Source organism: Acomys russatus, chromosome 3 (assembly GCF_903995435.1).
Source record: "Acomys russatus chromosome 3, mAcoRus1.1, whole genome shotgun sequence".
Taxonomy (NCBI): Eukaryota; Metazoa; Chordata; class Mammalia; order Rodentia; family Muridae; genus Acomys; species Acomys russatus.
In genome coordinates, this window is record NC_067139.1 from 25,996,581 (window position 1) to 26,014,519 (window position 17,939).

Below are 17,939 nucleotides of genomic sequence, written 5' to 3' on the forward strand. Positions count from 1 at the left end.
TTGTACCGAATGGATGTCATCTCCTGAAGCCCCTCTCCGAATCTCAGGTTCTCTCTAAGGCAAATACGATCATTTCTGTTAGGCTTCTAGTTAGGTAATTAAACGCTGTGGGTGTGGGTCTTAGGTTTCACATGAGGGAGAGATAAAGCCTGGTTGGATTTACTCCCCAGAGAAAGAAGTCATTACTCTGAGACAATGGGCTTTTGTTCTTGAGTACCTTGCGTTATGTTACATCATATGTCACAGTGTTGTTGTCCGGTGAAACCCTAGCATACATGAGAGTACCATATACTTTTTCAGAAACTAAATCTCGTTTTTGTCTATATAAATTGCAATAACCACAGTCTAGAAGACAGGCCCCTTTTTTTCTCTGTTTTTCTTTTGTTGCAAAAGTATCTTCTGTCTCCTACTAGTTAGACCAGTCAGGTGTACATGTAGACAAATGTGAAATAAGGCCGTATAATACTTACACTTAGGCAGGGCGTGCAGCTGAGTTCTGCTTCTGTGGTCATCGCCTCTGGTTTAGATACAAAGAAGGGAAACTGGTACTTTGACAGCCCGGGAAGACATTCATATTTTGACTGTAGCTGTATGCTAGGGCTGTTCTGGGTGGGGGATGTACTTGTGTATATGTGTACATGCGTTTGCTTTAAATCTGTGTGGGTGTATGTGTAATGACACGGTTTTGTGATAGTAATGTTGTTTCTTTGATTGGTAGGAAGATACTATTTGCATAATATTTGTGTAGTAACCTATAAATGACACTTATTCCTATGCTTGTCCCACCAATTCATATTATTAATAAGTGGTATAAAAAATGCAATCTTTGGCCAAGGAGACCATAACCAAAGAAACAATGCTAGAAGACAGAATTGTGAAGTACGTAAAAATTATCATCACGTATTATGCTTCCCTTTTCTGTGAACTTCCTATTCCTCCCCCCTACTTTTTGCAAAGAGATGTTGTTCATGTGAAATCTTATATGAGAAATTTATTTTTGCTTTTGAAAAATTTAGAGAGGTTAAGTTGTGTTTATCATTGATATTATTTGTTTCTAAGAAGCCATGTCAGGAATTACTCAAAGCAATAAAGGACACAGATCCATTTCATATTTATGAGATCAAAATAATAATCCCATCAGGAAGAAAAGGAAAATCCATTTCTGGCTCTTCAGCACCAGCTCAGTTAATCCCAGTCATTCTTGTCGCTCTTGGGTTGGTTACCAAGGTGCAGAACTTCTCACTAAAGACATGAGCACTTCCCACTCTGGCAGCTTGTTCCTTAGATAACCACTCCACACACTAAATACCTGATTCACATGAGAAAGAAGTAGATGATCAAAAGTTAAATATATGTAGGAGCAGGAGGGTATCTCATACAAATATGTGTGATTTAGTCTCTCTTTGGCTTCCTCGATGTCACAGGCAGTGAATATGGCATCACGGTTTTTACTGCTTTGAAAGAATTACAACATTGTTTTAGGTCAGAGGCCTGCTTTATGCCAGGGCTTCCCCCCTCCCACTTCCTCTTTTCTCCTGTCCTTCTCTCTTGCCGTGGAGTGCTGCCTCTTTACAGAAAGGCCACACTGCAGAGAGAGCTACATGAACACACATCTTCCACTTGGTCAGGAGAAATTAGAAATCATTGGAAATCACAAAGATGAAGATTTCACTCTAATTTTTAATTCTGTGTCTTTGTCAAACTTGAAAGTGCATTAGGCTGGTTCTCTTTCTATTAAGAAGAGGAACTAAGCCAGGCATAATGGCACTCATTTGTAATCCCAGCTTGAGAGGTGACAGTAGGAAGATCCTGAGTTTAAGTCATCCTCCGTTACATAGTGAGTTTGAGGCCAGCTTGGGCCACTTGAGACCAGATCGCAGCTCCACCCAGCACTTAACCGCATGCCCTACATCCCCTAACAAAAACAAATGCCCCCAAGAAGAGAAACTAAAAGCCAAAATATGAGGATCATTTTTTACCAAGTCTCTACAAAATATTACCATTGTCATTACCTCCAAAACAACCCACAAAAGGGAGAAATACATATAAAACAACCTCATTTGCTTCTACCAGCTGATAAAGATGCCTTATTTCCTCTGCCTCCTTTACTCTTTCTTCAGCCACTCTGAAACACTTTTCTTATTTGGAAACCTGCCACAGAGAACAAGGGCTTGCAGGAGAGGCCTTTCTTTGTCATCATAGGTGTAGGAGAGACATTCAGTCTTTCTGAGGTCAACCACTGTGGTTAGTCTGTGCGGTTCTGTCTGGGATTCTCAGAAATGGAGGCCAAGTGCATGAGAAAGTCAATAGGCAATGAGTGAGGCTCAGATAGGAAGCCACAGACATAACCACAGGGCATTTCTTACCTCTAACCACACTGAAGTAGCCTGTGGCCAATCACTTCGATATATATATTGAGTGTGTGTGTGTGTGTGTGTGTGTGTGTGTGTGTGTGTGTGTGTGGTGTTGTGTGCAAGAAATTTTTAATAGTAATAGTTTTCACTTGTGTGCTTCTAATTCTTTGCATAGTTAAATAATTGGTAGATATATTTGTCAACTTTTAAAATATCTTAAGATATATACTGCAGAGGAGCTGTTAGCTAAGTTGCCAATGACTGCACAGTCTAGGTCAGATTCAAACTCAAGGCTATGAGCAAATAACTTTATATAGACTTTTTTATCATGAATTTGTAAATTTTGTTCATTATCCTGAAAATTCTACAACAGGAAACTTTTAGAGAAAAATCACTTTAGTTATAAGCCACACAAGAAGGCTGTGGTTCCAAAATATCAGCCTTGTGTCAAACCAAAGAAGAATTTTGAGAAAACAACGAAGAGAATTTGGTTGTGTCCTGTAGGATTTGTCAAACACAAGTGACTGCTATCTGATTCTGGCAACAGCAACAACAACAAAAACACAAGGGACAAAGTCCATCTGGGGCAGCATAGTGGAGATCTGTGGTTTGGCAACCCTCTGGATTCCTGTAGGGTGATGGTCAAACATATGTGTTTCCATTGGGGAAGATATTTCTATGATGCCAGAAATAGAAAGCCAGCTTAGCACTCTCTGAATTAGACATTGATATAGACACTATACTGACAAAAACAGCAAAGACTCTGACAGGGATGACCCATGTGATAACCAACCCAGAGAATCAGAGTGCTTCTGGAAAGCCCAAGGAAGCAGCCATCCACCCTTCTTACAAGCTAGCTGAGAGATTCTAATTAAATGGGGCAGGCCTGACTCCCCAAAGGCCTCCATAGAAAAGAAGTGACTGTAGAGCCTCTCTGACCAGTTACAGTCACTATTGCTGTGATGAAGCGCCATAACTGAAGAAACTTGAGGAGAACAAGGTTTATTTCAGCTTATACCTTCACATCACTCATCATCAAAGGGTGTCAGGACAGAAACTCAACAAGGCAGGAACCCGGAGGCAGCAGCTGATGCAGAGGCCAAAGAGGGGAACTGCTAACTGGCTTGCTCACCATGGCTTGCTCAGCCTGCTTTTGTATAGAACCCAGGACCATCTCCCAGGGATGGCACCACCCGCAATGAGCTGCTACCCTTATCCACCCACAGTCAGTCATTAATTAAGATCCTGAGTGGTTATGCATACATTTAATCCCAGAACTTGGGAGGCAGAGGCAGACAGATCTCTAAGAGCTCAAGGACACCCTGGTCTACATAGTGAGTTCTAGGACAACTGGGGCTACAGATAGAAACCCTGTCTCAAAACGGAATGAACAAAAGCAAGGGAGGGAGGGGGGAAGAGAGGGGAATGTGTCCTACAAAGTTACCTATTGCCAGATATTATGGAGCCATCTTTTTCCATTAAGGCTTCTTCCTCGCAGAGGACTATAGTTTGTGTCAAGTTGACACAAAACAAGGCAGCACATTCACTGATACCAGCAAACTCCAAAGGCAACTTTCACTGTGACGTTCCTTGCCCTCCAAGTCCCTTTTCCTTTCCTACTTTCTCAAGCCTTGGAAGAAAGGAAGGACAGAAGGGAAGGAAGGAAGAGGATGGCTGGAGGTAGTTCAAGCCAGGAAATTAATGAAGTGGACCAGCTCCTTTTCCGTCCTTTCTAGGAGGTCTACCCTGCAAATTCACCTTCAAATAGCAGTCAGCATGTGGATAGTATACCCAAGTGGACATAACAAAGATTAATTGAGATTCAGTCAGTGACTCAAATAAGAAGAGGGTTGTTGTTGCTGTTTTTTAACTATTTCTGTGAAGGGGGCTAGACACAAAGTCACAAAGGAATGAAGAGGATGAAAATCATAGTAAATGTCTTTAGGTTTATTCTCCAAGTCCTCTTTGATAATGTCATTTGAGTTAGGCACACAAGAGATTTCTCAGGAACAAGCAAGGCCCACACAACCAGCCAATAGATTCACTGAACACTATTAGTCGGGCATCTTGACATCCAATTGAAGAAAGGCTGTGGGTCAAGGCAAACTCCAAAACCTGACTGTGCTGAACTCATCTAGTGACACAGGTTTCCACCGCCCACATAACCTTGAGTGGGTCACATACAGGTTCTATATTTTGATTTTCACTCCTGCAAAATAGGAAGGAGTACCTTTCCCCTCTGATTTGAGGAGGGAAGCATTTGCTATTTTGAATGAACCTTACTAAAATCAACAACATGAGTCTGAACAGTTGATTTGAAAGCATTGAGCAGTGAACTCTAAAAATAATAGCACGCAGAGAATGTTCCAATCATCAGAAACTGGTCCATGTTTCTGTTTGATTATAATGAAGCACACAAATGTGTTAAGTGGCTTTTCTCCACTAGTTTGCACAGCAAGCCCAGCTCTGGACTTGGGGATGGAGCTACCTTGTCAGTTTCCACATCAGTTTGGCGTGTATACAGAATGGGAACGTTCTGGAAGTGGATGACCCCATTTTGTGTGTTTTAGAGCCTGGTGTTGTACTGAGTTACACTAATTGATTTTTTAAAATAAAATCCCTCTGTCACCTGGAACTTCAGGTTCATGCTCTATTTTGTTTCACTCTCTGATTGGGTCTGGTTTTAAGAACAGGACAGGAGTCATTTCCTGCTGTTTTAGAAGCTTCAACTAAGTGTTCATTTGCTACAACCCTCCTTCATTTTACAAACACACACACACACACACCACAGTGAATGGGATCATTTGCCACTCCATTCAGGTGTGACTGCACATTGATTTGATGCACTTCTAATATATTCCTTCCAAGAATAACAACAACAAAGCCCTCAATGGTTTGCCTAAGATTCCTAGTGAGCTTATATATATACCTACTTTCAAAGAAGGGGAGACCATGTAAATCACTAAATCACTGTATATCTATCTATCTATCTATCTATCTGTCTGTCTGTCTATCTGTCATCTATCTATCTTTTGTGGTGGTGGTGGTTTTTCAAGACAGGGTTTCTCTGTGTGGCCCTGGCTGTAAGGAACTCACTCTGTAGACCAGGCTGGCCTTGAACTCAGAGATCTATCTGCCTCTCCTCCAGTGTGCTGGAATTAAAAGTGTGCACCACTAGCTCCCAGCTTGTAAATTATTTTTATTCTCAATCTGCCTCTCTGAGAAGAAGACTTGGGATGAAATTTGGGACCTTTGGAAGGAACAGGGATATAGGAGAGATGGTCAGTTCAGATTCTGTACGCCCCCATTACTAGGATTCCTCACTAGAATCACGTTCATAGATTCCATTGAAATAGGTTTCCACACTACCCCAGTTTCCACCTCCCAATTCCAGCCACCTCTTCCTGCAGCACTTTCTCCTTCCCTTCATCCCCTCCCTGCATTCCTCCTGCTCCCATCCGTACCCACTCTCAGTCCCCCCCAAAATCTATCCTATTTCTCCTTCCCAGGAAGACCCACACATTCCCCCAAAGACTTCCTTTCTACCCAACCTCTCTGAGTCTATGGCTTGTAGCTTGGTTATCATTTACATAAAGACTATTAGCCACTTAAAGTGAGTACATACCATTTTTGTCTTTCTGGGTCTGGGTTACCTCACTCAGGAGTATATTTTCTAGTTCCATCCATTTGCTTGCAAAGTTTATGATGTCATTATTTTTAATAGCCAAGTAATACTCGATTGTGTAAGTTTACCACATTTTTATCCATTCTTTGATTGAAGGACATCTAGGTTGCTTCCAGTTTCTTGCTATTATGAATAAAGCCACAATGAACATAATTGAGCAAGTGATCTTGTTATGGGATGGACTGTCCTTTGGGTATATATCCAAAAGTGGTATAGCTGGGTCTTGAGGTAGAACAAGTCTCTGTTTTCTGAGGAAGCACCATATTGATTTCCATAGTGGCTTTATAAGTTTGCACTCCCACCAGCAGTGGAGCAGTGTCCCTCACCTCATCAGGACAAGCTGTGTCATTTGTGTTATTGACCTTAGCTGTTCTAATGTAGTTTTGGTTATCATTTCCCCAATGGCTACCGATGTTGAACATCTCAAGTGTTTCCTCATCTATCTGAGATTCCTCTGTTGAAAATTCTCTGTTTAAGTCTGTACCCCATTTTTAATTGGATTATTTGTTTTTTGATATCTAGTTTCTTGGAATTCTTTATATATTCTGGATTTTAGTCACCAAACAGAGGACTAATTTCGTTTTGCCTCCTACTTCATTAGCGGTTTCTTGCAAGTTCATCTGCTAGGGTGCACTCACCTCATCCTCATCTCATTAGGAAAGTTTTTCAAGTTCACCTTTGCTCTCAATAGCTTCTTCAGTCACTAGGGTGTAAGTCTCAGCGTGTGCATGGGGAAACATCCACAGAATAAGAGAACTCTAGACACTTTTTATAACTGAAAAGAATCCTGTTCAGGTTTTCACTGAGTCTCAATTTTTGCTTGAATTTTAACTAATAATTTGAATCGATGAAGTGTTCCTCAGTCTGGCTTACTTGGCATAAATTACAAAACACTGTAATGTTGAAGGCAAAACTAATTTTTCCCATGTCTAACTCTGAAAATCCAATTCGCTGATTGATTTAGAGTCAAGAAAGCCAGAAGAAAGTATATATTTTTATTATAATTTTCCATTTTAGTAATTTTTTTGTTCTAGAAAGAAATGGAATTACATAGAAGGATATATGCGTGTGAACAACTAGATATTTGATATTTGTGTCGACGACCTTTATGAGGCTACTCACTGCACTAGAAAAGTGAAAAACTCGATCAAACTTAATGACAGTTCCCAATTTTCTCTGTACACCTCCTGCTAGGACAGAGGACTTTGTAAAGGAAATCCTTCTGCAGAGCCCAGCTGCAGCCAGCTTCCCCTGGTTATTTTACCTCTCTGTCACTGAAGGAGAAAGCATTTGGCAACAAAAGTTACTGATATCATTATAGGATATCTTCAAGTTCTTTCTAATCTGTTTCCTTAGTATGTAATTTTCAAACCCTGTCATGTTAATATGCATAATAAACACCACTCACAGAGCACCTGGAGCCAATAGTTCTTGAGCAGCTTCTAGGTTTGCAGTTTACTGTGTCCATAAATCAATACAAGGAAAAGATCGCTTTGCGTAAGGATAATTAATCTTGTTATGCAGACCAAGCAGGGGTGCTCCTGGGATTTATTGGGAGCACACTGTGTGCAGCAGGCATCTTTCTCTTTGGCACTGTTAGAAGAAGTACCAAGGAGTTCCACCAACTGCTTATTCTCACAGCTTTTAAAAGGGGTTGCTAATAACACCCTAATAAGTGCCAAATAACAACATTTCTGTGGGATAAAAATATCCCCCCCCCCCCCACCGATTCACTGCTGTCCTTCTTAAATGTTTCTGTGCATAAAACTGTCAAGACACTACTGATTATTTCAGTAGATGGTCCATCTTGAACTAGTAGTACTGAGTAACGTTCCAGGAACTTTCTGGAAAGGACTTTTCCTGCCTCCTGTTTAATCACTAGATTGTAAGGACTGTCTAAACGTCTGCTGTGGTAGAACCGCATAACTGTAAAGGCAAATGTGCCCAATTCTACTTAGAATAAAGCAAGCATTCTAAGGTATCTCAGGCTGACAACCAATTGAGAAAATGACCAAATCTGTGGGCACCTTCCACAGACAACGCACCAAGATTTATGACATTGGAATGCATTGTTTCAGAGATGCTATTAACCTAAAAGCCATGACCATGACCTTTGATCCAAGAGATGCCATTCATTCTGAATTAAATAGCTCAGCTCTGAGTATCATAAGATCTATGCATGTAAATGAAAGACTCTATATGGAAAATATACATCCAGGCCTTAACATGAAAAGACCAGGTATTCCAGTTCATGAAAAGGCAACACAGATCTGCCTTACATAGATACAGACTCGATTTAGAGGAATCTGCAGAATCCAGTGCTCACAAATGAGAACTACTCTTGGGGCCAACAAAATCTAATATTTTCATGGAAGCAAGCATGTGAAATTGTCCACCTTCCCTAAAAGTGCCAGAGGCTGATGGCATAAAGAAAGCTGAGGTGGATTCGAACATAACATACCATTCTCCCTTTAAGAACATGAATGTTAGCCAGTGCTTCACAGAGAAACCCTGCATCAAGCAAAACAAAACAAACAAACAAACAAACCCAAAAAGAAAATTATGTGCATTGTTTTCTTTGTTGTGGGACGGGAGGAGTCCGCAGTGCAAGAAGGTTTGAGCTGCCAAGGGAGCTGAGTCTTTATGACTCTCGTGGGTCACTTTGGTTCCCAGCCACTCTTGAGTGTCCTTCTTTCCTATAGAAGTTTAATTTGGGATGTGATTGTCAGGGTTATCAGAGCTAGAATTATCTCTACAAAGAGGTAGCTGTGGGTTTTGATTACCCGCTAACCTCCCCAGTCGCAGAGGGCCGAGTGGGCTGGCAATAAAGTTGTCATTCTGAGACTTTCACGTGCATGGTGCCAGTGCGTCAAAGGGATTTATTTATAGAAAAAAAAAATCATGAAATTCTCAGCTTTCAAGTAGAACACTGTGCTCCTCTATTCTCTGGCTAATTAGGAACTGTCACAGACATTTGTGCTTACCTACTTAAGAAGCATCGGTTTTATAGAGAACACTTTCTAAAGCACTTTTATATATTTTTCAGTACAAAAAAAAAAATTACACGTGAGGGCCTAGCCATGAAAGGAAATTTAGATGGCATAAAAGGATGTAAGATTATGTTGATGTGTTATTTTATAGGAAAATAAGTATGAGAAGAAGATAATTGCGCTTATTCTGTGGCGGCATTTCTGCTTAGTTTTGTTGCATTATTTGTAATAATTAGCGTGTTAGTATTACTTTAAATGCACATTTGAGCAATTTCTAGGCTGTGATATTCTTACAGAAGGAGTTGCGAGAATTTGTAGTTGTGTCTATGTGGGTGGGATCATGGGTGACTTCAGCTCCCTGTTTCTTGGCCTGTGTTCTTCCAAATTTTCTGCAGTGAAATGTATTGCTTTCTTTAAAGCTCAAAGAATTAAGAAAGTTTTCTGAGGGTCAAAAAAATAACAATACCATGTTATAAGAGGCACGCTATTGTCATTTTTATGTTTTTTAAGTTTTGGGGTTGGTTTTCCTTCCCTGTGCATGAGTGTTTTGCTAGCATGTGTGTATGTGCACTCTATACATGCAGTGCCTACAGAGGCCAAAAGAGGACATCAGATACCCCTAGAAATGAAGTTACCCCTGGTTGCGAGCTGCCATGCGGGTGCTGGGAATTGAACCTGCATCTTCAGGAAGAGTAGGCAGTGCTCCTAACTGCTGAGCTGTCTCTCTAGTCCCGACACACGCCGCTTCAAGTTTGCCATGGAGGCGAGATGTGCCTCGAAGTGCTTGATCAAGAGTGTCGTTACAGAGACAGCCAGACAGATGGCTTCTGTGAACGAGTAAGAGTGAGATGTCTCAGTAGGAAGAAGGGCAAAACTGAAAGAGTTTAGAGGCAAGGAAAACACATGAAGCCGAACCATACCTAGAGCGACCTCAGGAGACACCAAGGAAGCCTCGCGGGAGCGTGGTTCGGTGCCTTATCATGTTGGGTACAAAACAGTGGAGCGCTGTGCTTGGCTTGGGTGATGGGACTCTGGTTGGAGATGGCAGTGTAGGTGGGTGACGAGGTCACTGTACTTAAAAAGACAAGTGCTGGGTAAGTGGTATGGGTCATAGAATGAAAGAGGAATGAACTTTGGGAGAAGATTCCTTAAACTAGCCCCCATGGGATGTGAAGTGACTTTAGTTCTAAGAGGGAAGTGAGAAAGAAGCATAAGGAAACATGCACAAAGGGTTCATTTTGAGGGGTTGGGTCAGTAAAGGGCTTGTTGTGCAAACATAACAGAGGCACCACCCCTAGAAGCAAAGTGAAAATGGCTGCCAAGGTGGTAGGCTCTTATGAACACTGAGGAGGCTGACACAGGAGGATCCCTGAGGCTCACTGGCCAGCCACCCTAATAGAATCAGCATGTTCCAAGCTGAGGAAAGGCTTTGCATCAAAAAAAGAAAAAAAAAAGTAGAGGGAGCGAGAATTGTCACTTTTCTTTAGCAGCTTGGCCACTGGTAGGCTCTCTGTGCCCCAGTGGGTAACCCCATATCTATGCTCATGTGGGCAGAATAAACTGGACTCAATAGGAGAGGAGAGACAGACAGACAGGCAGACAGGCAGACACAGACAGAGAGAGACAGAGAGACAGAGAAAGAGAGAGAGACAGACAGAGAGAGACAGACAGAGAGAGAAGGATAGGTACATATATATACACATACATGCATATATACATAACATAACATACATGCATACATACATACATACATACATACATACATACATACATACCATAATTAATTAGGTGGACATGAACTTGAAGGGAAGATGATGTGATGGAGCACGTGGGAGAAGCTGGAGTAGGAGAGGTGAATGAGGAGTCGATGTGGTCAATGTAAATTGTAGCCAAGCATTGGATTTCAGATGAAATCTAAAAACCAAGTAGATAAGGTAGATGCATGCGTCCTGTAGTGTAATGTCCAAAGTTGGCACTTCTGGCACACACAAGCACATGCGCGCGCGCGCACACACACACACACACACACACACACACACACACACACACACGCACACACACCATTTTTAGAATTAAAGGTGTCCTGACTTTATATTGTGGGTCTTTTGTTGTGGTTTTTGTTGTTTGTTTGTAATTCAAATTTAACTGAAGTTTCAAAACTAAACAAAAAAGTGAAAGGGAAACCTCTGGGCAGGACACACAGTGACTTTATTTTCCAGACACTTACTCTATCCTCTTAGCAAAAAAAATTCTTAAGATTAAAAAGATTTAAGAAGAACCTTGGAAAATGTGTTGATGCGCAGCATCTCTGTAAATCCCCGCTTTATGGAATCAATGTACTTAAGGCCACATTGATGACGCATGTGCTGTGTTAAGAATGATAAATGGAAGGGGAAGAAGACAGTGAGTGGAGGGCATGGACAAGTTGGACATTTAGGTCACTGCTTTGTCATTGCCTAGTAACAATGTATTAAATGAAGCTCATCTCTTCAGAATCAAAAATTAAACACCTTAAAAAGTTGAATTACATACATTTAAACATCTAAAGTTACCAAAGAGCTATTATAATTGACTTTTTTCTCAATAAAAGAAAGCATGCATGAAATGTTCCTCCATGTTACTGATCCTGTACTAGAAAACCCATTGCACTAATACAGAGTAGATGTTTGACAAATATACATTATCCAGATAGATACATGAACAGCAGATGAAAACCGAATGAGAACACTTGAGAGAAACCATCCAGGAAAGAGACCTTCCTCCCTTGGGTCTCGGGTGCAGTTATTGTAGTTTGAACTTCAGTGACCTGAGAGCATGGGGAGAAAGAACCCTTAAACAGAAGTGTCACCTCGTATCTTATAGCTGAGGGCTGATATGGGAGCTTTGCTTAGATACAGGGCCACAGAGCACCGACCTGAAGTCTCCTCCTGTGCTTGAATCCCGCTGCTTACCCCAGGCAGGACTTAGAGTGACGTGTTTCTTACCGCTTAGGAGACTGCAGCCAATTTTTCCTACAAATGTTTCTGGATTCTGCCAAATCTGTTGCCAAGCATACCAAGAATGCTAACACAGACATGATTTACCCCAGTGGTTCTCAACCTTTCTAACGCGGTGACCCTTTGATACACAGTTCCTTGTGCTGTGGTGACCCTCAACCACAACATTATTTTCTTCATGTTTCATAACTGTAATTCTGCTACTGTTACGAATTGTGATGAAAGTATCTGTGTTTTCTGGTTGCCTTAGGGTCTTTTAAACCCTAAAGGGTCAAGACCCACAAATTGAGAACCACTGACTTAGAACCGTCTGATGCCGTTAATGCTTGCACAGTAATAAAGTTAGTTTCAAGCATCAGCAAAATTAAGGAAAGACAAGTGCAAGGCCGGGGGTGGGAAATATGCTCATTGTGACTATCACCTTAAATATTCGCAGAATGCACACGAGATTTAACAAGCTCCTTTTATAGGTTTTTGAGTGTGTGGTCCATTTGTGTGTATGTGTGTACACTAGTGTGTGTGAATGTGAACACTCATATACCCACAGCACATGTGTGGTGGTCAGAAGGCCACTCAGGTGTTGGTCCTCAGCTTCCACGCTGTTTGAAACAGTGTCTTGTGCCCCGAGCCAGCTGTGTAACCAGGCTAGCTCCTCAAGGAACTTCTGGGTTCTCGTCTGTCTCAGCCTCCCAACTTCCTAATATTAGCCCAGAACATGGGACCCGGGGACTCAAAATTAGATCCTCACATTTGCACAGCAGGTCCTTTACACCCTGAACCATCTCCTTTGCCTTTAATGGTTTTTGGTTGGTTGGTTGGTTGGTTGGTTGGTTGGTTCATTGGTTCATTGGTTGGTGGTGGTTTTGTTTTGTTTTTCCTAAGAACTGTTTGGTTGGTTTTTTATTTTCCAGTTTTTCATTTTTCTGATAATTTCATCATTTCAGTTTAGTGAAGCAATAGATCCTTCAAGTCATAATCTGCTCAGGCTGGAATGATAGTCAGCTCGCTCGGGTCAATGGTGAAACCTGGAAGCATTGCCTCATGCTCCCAAAGGAAACAGTTGAAAGTCCAACCTACAATGTTTGTTAGTGGGACATTTCCAAATCACACTATGAATGAGGAGTCTGGCATGGAATCCATACTGTACAACCTTATAGCTGAGGCGAGTACTCAGACATGTGAGGATGCTGGTCTAACAAAATAATAATAATAATAATAATAATAATACATGTCACATGCCTCAAATACTGAGACAATTCATCTCTTCTAAATAGGAAACACTGCTGGATGATTCTCTCAATCTGGCCTTGGTAATTGGGATTTAAACAAACTCTTTGGGGAGCCCAGAACTTCTCCCACGAAAGCTAATGAACTCTCAAAGCATAATTGAAGTTTTTCTTTAAAGTTAAATTTAGTGTAATGCCTACAATTTCATTTACCCTATTGCTTATTTCAAAGTTCTCCGCCTCCAGAAAGAATTATTTTACATCTCTAAACTGTAATTTGAGATAATAATAAAAAAATTCCTCCATCCTTTGTTTATGTGCTGTTAGGCACATGCACACATGCACGTGTGCACACACAGACACAGATACACACACACACACACACACACACACACACACACACACACACACACACACACACACACCAACAATAAACTCAGAGATAGGAAAGAAATCCTAAGTGCTGGAGTGTCTTTGCACCAGGACATTGGGCATAGTCAGTCTTTGTCTTAGAACACGTGGTTGGTCCCCGCAACTGTGGATGGGCTCTGAATCTGTGGATTTGGCCAACTGTGGATCAGAGACAACTGGGCACGGGGCAGGGGTAGACTGCATCTACACTAACCAGGTGCTGACATTTTGTTTACCAATATTAAGTAAGCGATAGAGTATCAAAACCGTGTATAATGCTTACATCACAGCATGTGTTATAAATAACCTGAGGGTAGTTTAATGTATTCAGGAGGATGTGCATGGGCTGTGTGCAAATGGACACTACTTTAAATGAGTCTGGTGTCTCTGGAGGATCCTAGCACCATTGTCCCTAGGACATGAAGGGAAAAATTGTACTTAGATAAAAAAAAAAGACTTCTTAAGACTTTCTTTAAGGAGCCTGTAGCTTTAGACTGCTGACCATGATATAATCCAAAAGGCAAAGTCCAAATTAGCTTGAAAACAGAGAGGAATATGGGGTATGACACTTGATCAAGGTTCTGGAGACAGCTAATAATATGTTCCTAAGGAAGCTATTTGACTTTCTAGGACCAGCTGTCTTCTCACCCATGAAAGTGATCTCCAAGGTCCCTGCTGTCTCTAAAATGCTGCGACATCAAGTGCCTATGCTATCCAGTCCTTATTCACTGACAAAATACACCAGCAAATCAAAGTAAAAGACAAAGGACTGACGTGCTGTTCCTGTCTTGCCTTCTTTTCCATATTAAATCCAAGACCATCTAAGGCATCTTTGATGTGCACCACCAGTGCTTCTAAGTCATTCCCCAGCTGCAAGTTCCTTCACACCTGAGCAATAACCATGGAGAGGGTTAGGCCTGAGGACGTGTCCTTGAAATGGAAACCCAAGTGGGAGAAACGCTTTCAAACTTTATGTTATAACTTAATATACTCACTAGGGGTGAGGGAGCAAAAAAAAATTTGTCTCCAAACCCCAAGGTCCGGAGGGTTGAAGAAACGTTTGAGGCCACAAAAAGTAGAAAACTATCTCATATCACAGCACAACCCAAGTGGATCCTGTCCTCAAGCCTTGTGTAGTATTTCCTGGGGCATAGGCACCACAGAAGGTGCTACGTCTAACTTTTTTTTCAGAAGTCCTTTGCAGGATTGGCTGTTTCCTCTAAGCCTCTGCTCTGGCTGGACACAGCTTTTGGGACCCTGCTGAGCTACCCATTTTCATCCAGGCCCTGCGGGTGTTACAGCTGCGTGGCTGCCTGCTCTGCGGTCTTGTCCAGGGATGCTAAGCACTTGGATGCCCAGAGTGGAGCACAGATGAAAGTCATCTCCCATCACAGCAGACCTCATAGATTCCAGGCTTTACTGCTCTTGAGCCCCCAAAACAGTAGCCAGGGCCTTTATCCACAGCTTGTAAGACTCGCTGGATGCTGTCCTTGTCCTGAATATGGGATGACAGAGACTAGGCTGTAGTCTTCGATGAGATGTACTAATTTCTCACTGAGCTGACGGTAGTGACTGAAGAAAGGGTCAGACACCAGTTGGTCAGGCAGGTAGGAGACGTTGAGGACTTCTGCTTAGTAGTCCAGGTTGAAGGTCAGCTTCCCACAGTGCTCAATAAGGGCCATCTTGGAGAAAAGGTTAACATGGGACAGTTCCCCATGTAGCATGGTGGCCAGGGAGGTACACAGTACTGAGATGAACTTGGCTGGGCCAGTACAGCAGTAAGAATCCACAAGGTGGACAGCAGTCAGCCTAAGGTCCCACTGAGCCACCTGGGAGAAAGTGCTGTGCAGGACAGTATGGTGCATGCAGAGCTCCACCTAGCCAGGGCAGTCAAAGAGAAAGCAGTGGCCTTGGAGGGGCTCCAGCTTGGCACACAGCCAGGCCAGGCTGGCTTCCAAGTAGTCTATGCAATAGAGCGGGCCTCCGTTGGGCCCCAGGCTCAGTGCGTCCATCATGTCGTCTAGCCCCACCAACTCACACACTCATAAGGCAGCCCTTTGTTGGCTAGGTCCCGGTTCACGACCACCACACACCAGCCCAGTGTGTGCAGGAACTCACTCATGCCCACTCAGGATGTGGTCTGCCCCAAGACCAGGATCACCACCTGTCCAAAGTCCATAGCCAGGCTGGCCCTGCAATAGGCAGAGCAGGGTAGCCCACAGATGCCTCCCGAACTAAAACAAAGAGAACCACACAGAAAAAAAACATGAGCAAACTAACTACCCAACAAGGAAGAGAAAAGCTGTGATATACTTACTTTAATGAACTGTACATTATCATTTTAAAATTCAAAAGCTTCAAAAAACTATGTAAGAAATTCTTTTAAAAGTCCTTTCTATGAACAGAGGTCAAAAACTGTTACTAGGAGAAATTTTAAAGACAAAAATATATGGTGGGAGATGTATTGGATGTCAGTTGTGTACTGTGTTTTATATACTGGCTTATGAATGAATCTTTTTGTGTGTGGCAAGGTGTTGCTATATAGCCCAAACTAGCCTTTGCACTAACAGCCCTCCTGCCTTGACCTTCTGGGTGTTAAGATCAAGCCCAGAAAATGCAACTTATTCTTTGCCAAAGTTTCACAGTGTCCTGTCAACGGCCTGGGAAGTAGAAAATAGTGCTTTTACTATTTCTATTCGGACAAGGAAATGGGCCTTGTTAAATAACATAACCAAAATTGAATAACTTTTTAACATCTAGAATAAGACTTGAGGTTTTAGAATGCAAAGAAACTAAATCAGTGATAGTTGCAAATGGAGTTGCAAGCATATTGATTTTAATCCACATCTTGTTTGTTTGTTTGTTTGTTTGTTTGTTTTATTTGAAACAGAATTTCTCAGTGTAACATCTCTGGCTGTCCTGGAACTCACATTGTAGACCAGGCTGGCCTCAAACTCACAGAGATCCACCTGCCTCTGTCTCCCCGAATGCTAAGATTAAAGACATGCACCACCATGCCTGACCATCCACAAATTTTTAAATGCTACGAAACAGAAATTTTTAGGTTCCTTTCAACACAAAAGAGAGAGAGAGAGAGAGAGAGAGAGAGAGAGAGAGAGAGAGAGAGAGAGAGAGAGAAGGAAATGAAAGAATGTACCAAGATGTCTACAGTGTTTCTTTATAAAAATCCTGTAAGTTATAATGGTGTTTTCTATAATATCACAAAAGCCCCACTAATGATGACCATGGTGTTTAGGATGGTTTCAGCGTGGAGCTCCTTCTGGAAGCATCAGGCAACTGCCAGGCTTACCTGATACTGAACAGTGTCTGAAAAGTTTAGCCACAGTGGCACAAGACTGGAAGCTTAAGCTGCCTCCGAATTTTAACTCTTTCCTCCTCTCCTGCCAACCCTGCCCCCCCCATCGCCTTTCTCTCTCTCTCTCTCTCTCTCTCTCTCTCTCTCTCTCTCTCTCTCTCTCTCTCTCTCTTTCTTTCTCTCTCTCTCTCTCTCTCTCTCTCTCCTCTTTCTCTCTCTCTCTCTCTGTCTCTCTCTCTCTCTCTCTCTCTCTCTCTCTCTCTCTCTCTCTGTCTCTCTCTCTCTCTGCATTTGTCTAGTGGCATGATTTTGTGACTCTTAAAAAAAAACAAACAACACAAAAATGAAACAAAAAAAACCCTACAAAATCAGGAACCTGGTTTAGGGTTATACTATCAGTTTTATTGATCGTTCCGGGATGTTGGCAGGGTGCCATGAAGCTATGGTAGGAGATGAGCTAAGCCGCTGGGCTTGGGGGAACTACCAGAATAATCTTTCTTCCACTGTGTTACTGGAAGCTGACACCATCTGTCTAGTGTGGGAGTGCAGAGAGCCTCTGACTTGGGAGACAGCACACCGGATGTGAGTGCAGAGAGCCTCTGACTTGGGAGACAGCACACTGGATGTGAGTGCAGAGAAAGAGCTTGTGACAATTTGGAAGGTGAAGTAACATCTTCATATACTGGTCACTGTCATCTCTGCAACATTTCCAGAACAAATGTCATAAATAATAATATCCAGAGATATTACAAATCCAGCGGCAGGGAGGGATTAATTTAGCTTTGGGATGCCTTTCTAGAAACAATAATTGAAATATTCTCCATATTATTGCCAGAGATATAAATTATATGCTTTCTAATATACCTGCATTTTCATTGCAGAGTGTAAGATTTCTCAGAGAGCGAGAACTTCCTCTTTAACTCTCTCACAATTTAATATCTCTTTTCAAGTATTAACCACA

At 42.0% G+C, this 17,939-nt stretch overlaps 1 protein-coding gene and 1 pseudogene across 3 annotated transcripts in view; one reads left to right on the forward strand and one right to left on the reverse strand.

Moving 5' to 3' along the window:
- The window catches only part of Phactr1 (phosphatase and actin regulator 1), a 462,087-nt gene that overhangs the window by 98,472 nt on the left and 345,676 nt on the right, over positions 1–17,939 (forward strand). The window lies entirely within an intron of this gene.
- On the reverse strand, positions 14,958–15,841 carry LOC127186882 (GPN-loop GTPase 2-like; annotated as a pseudogene).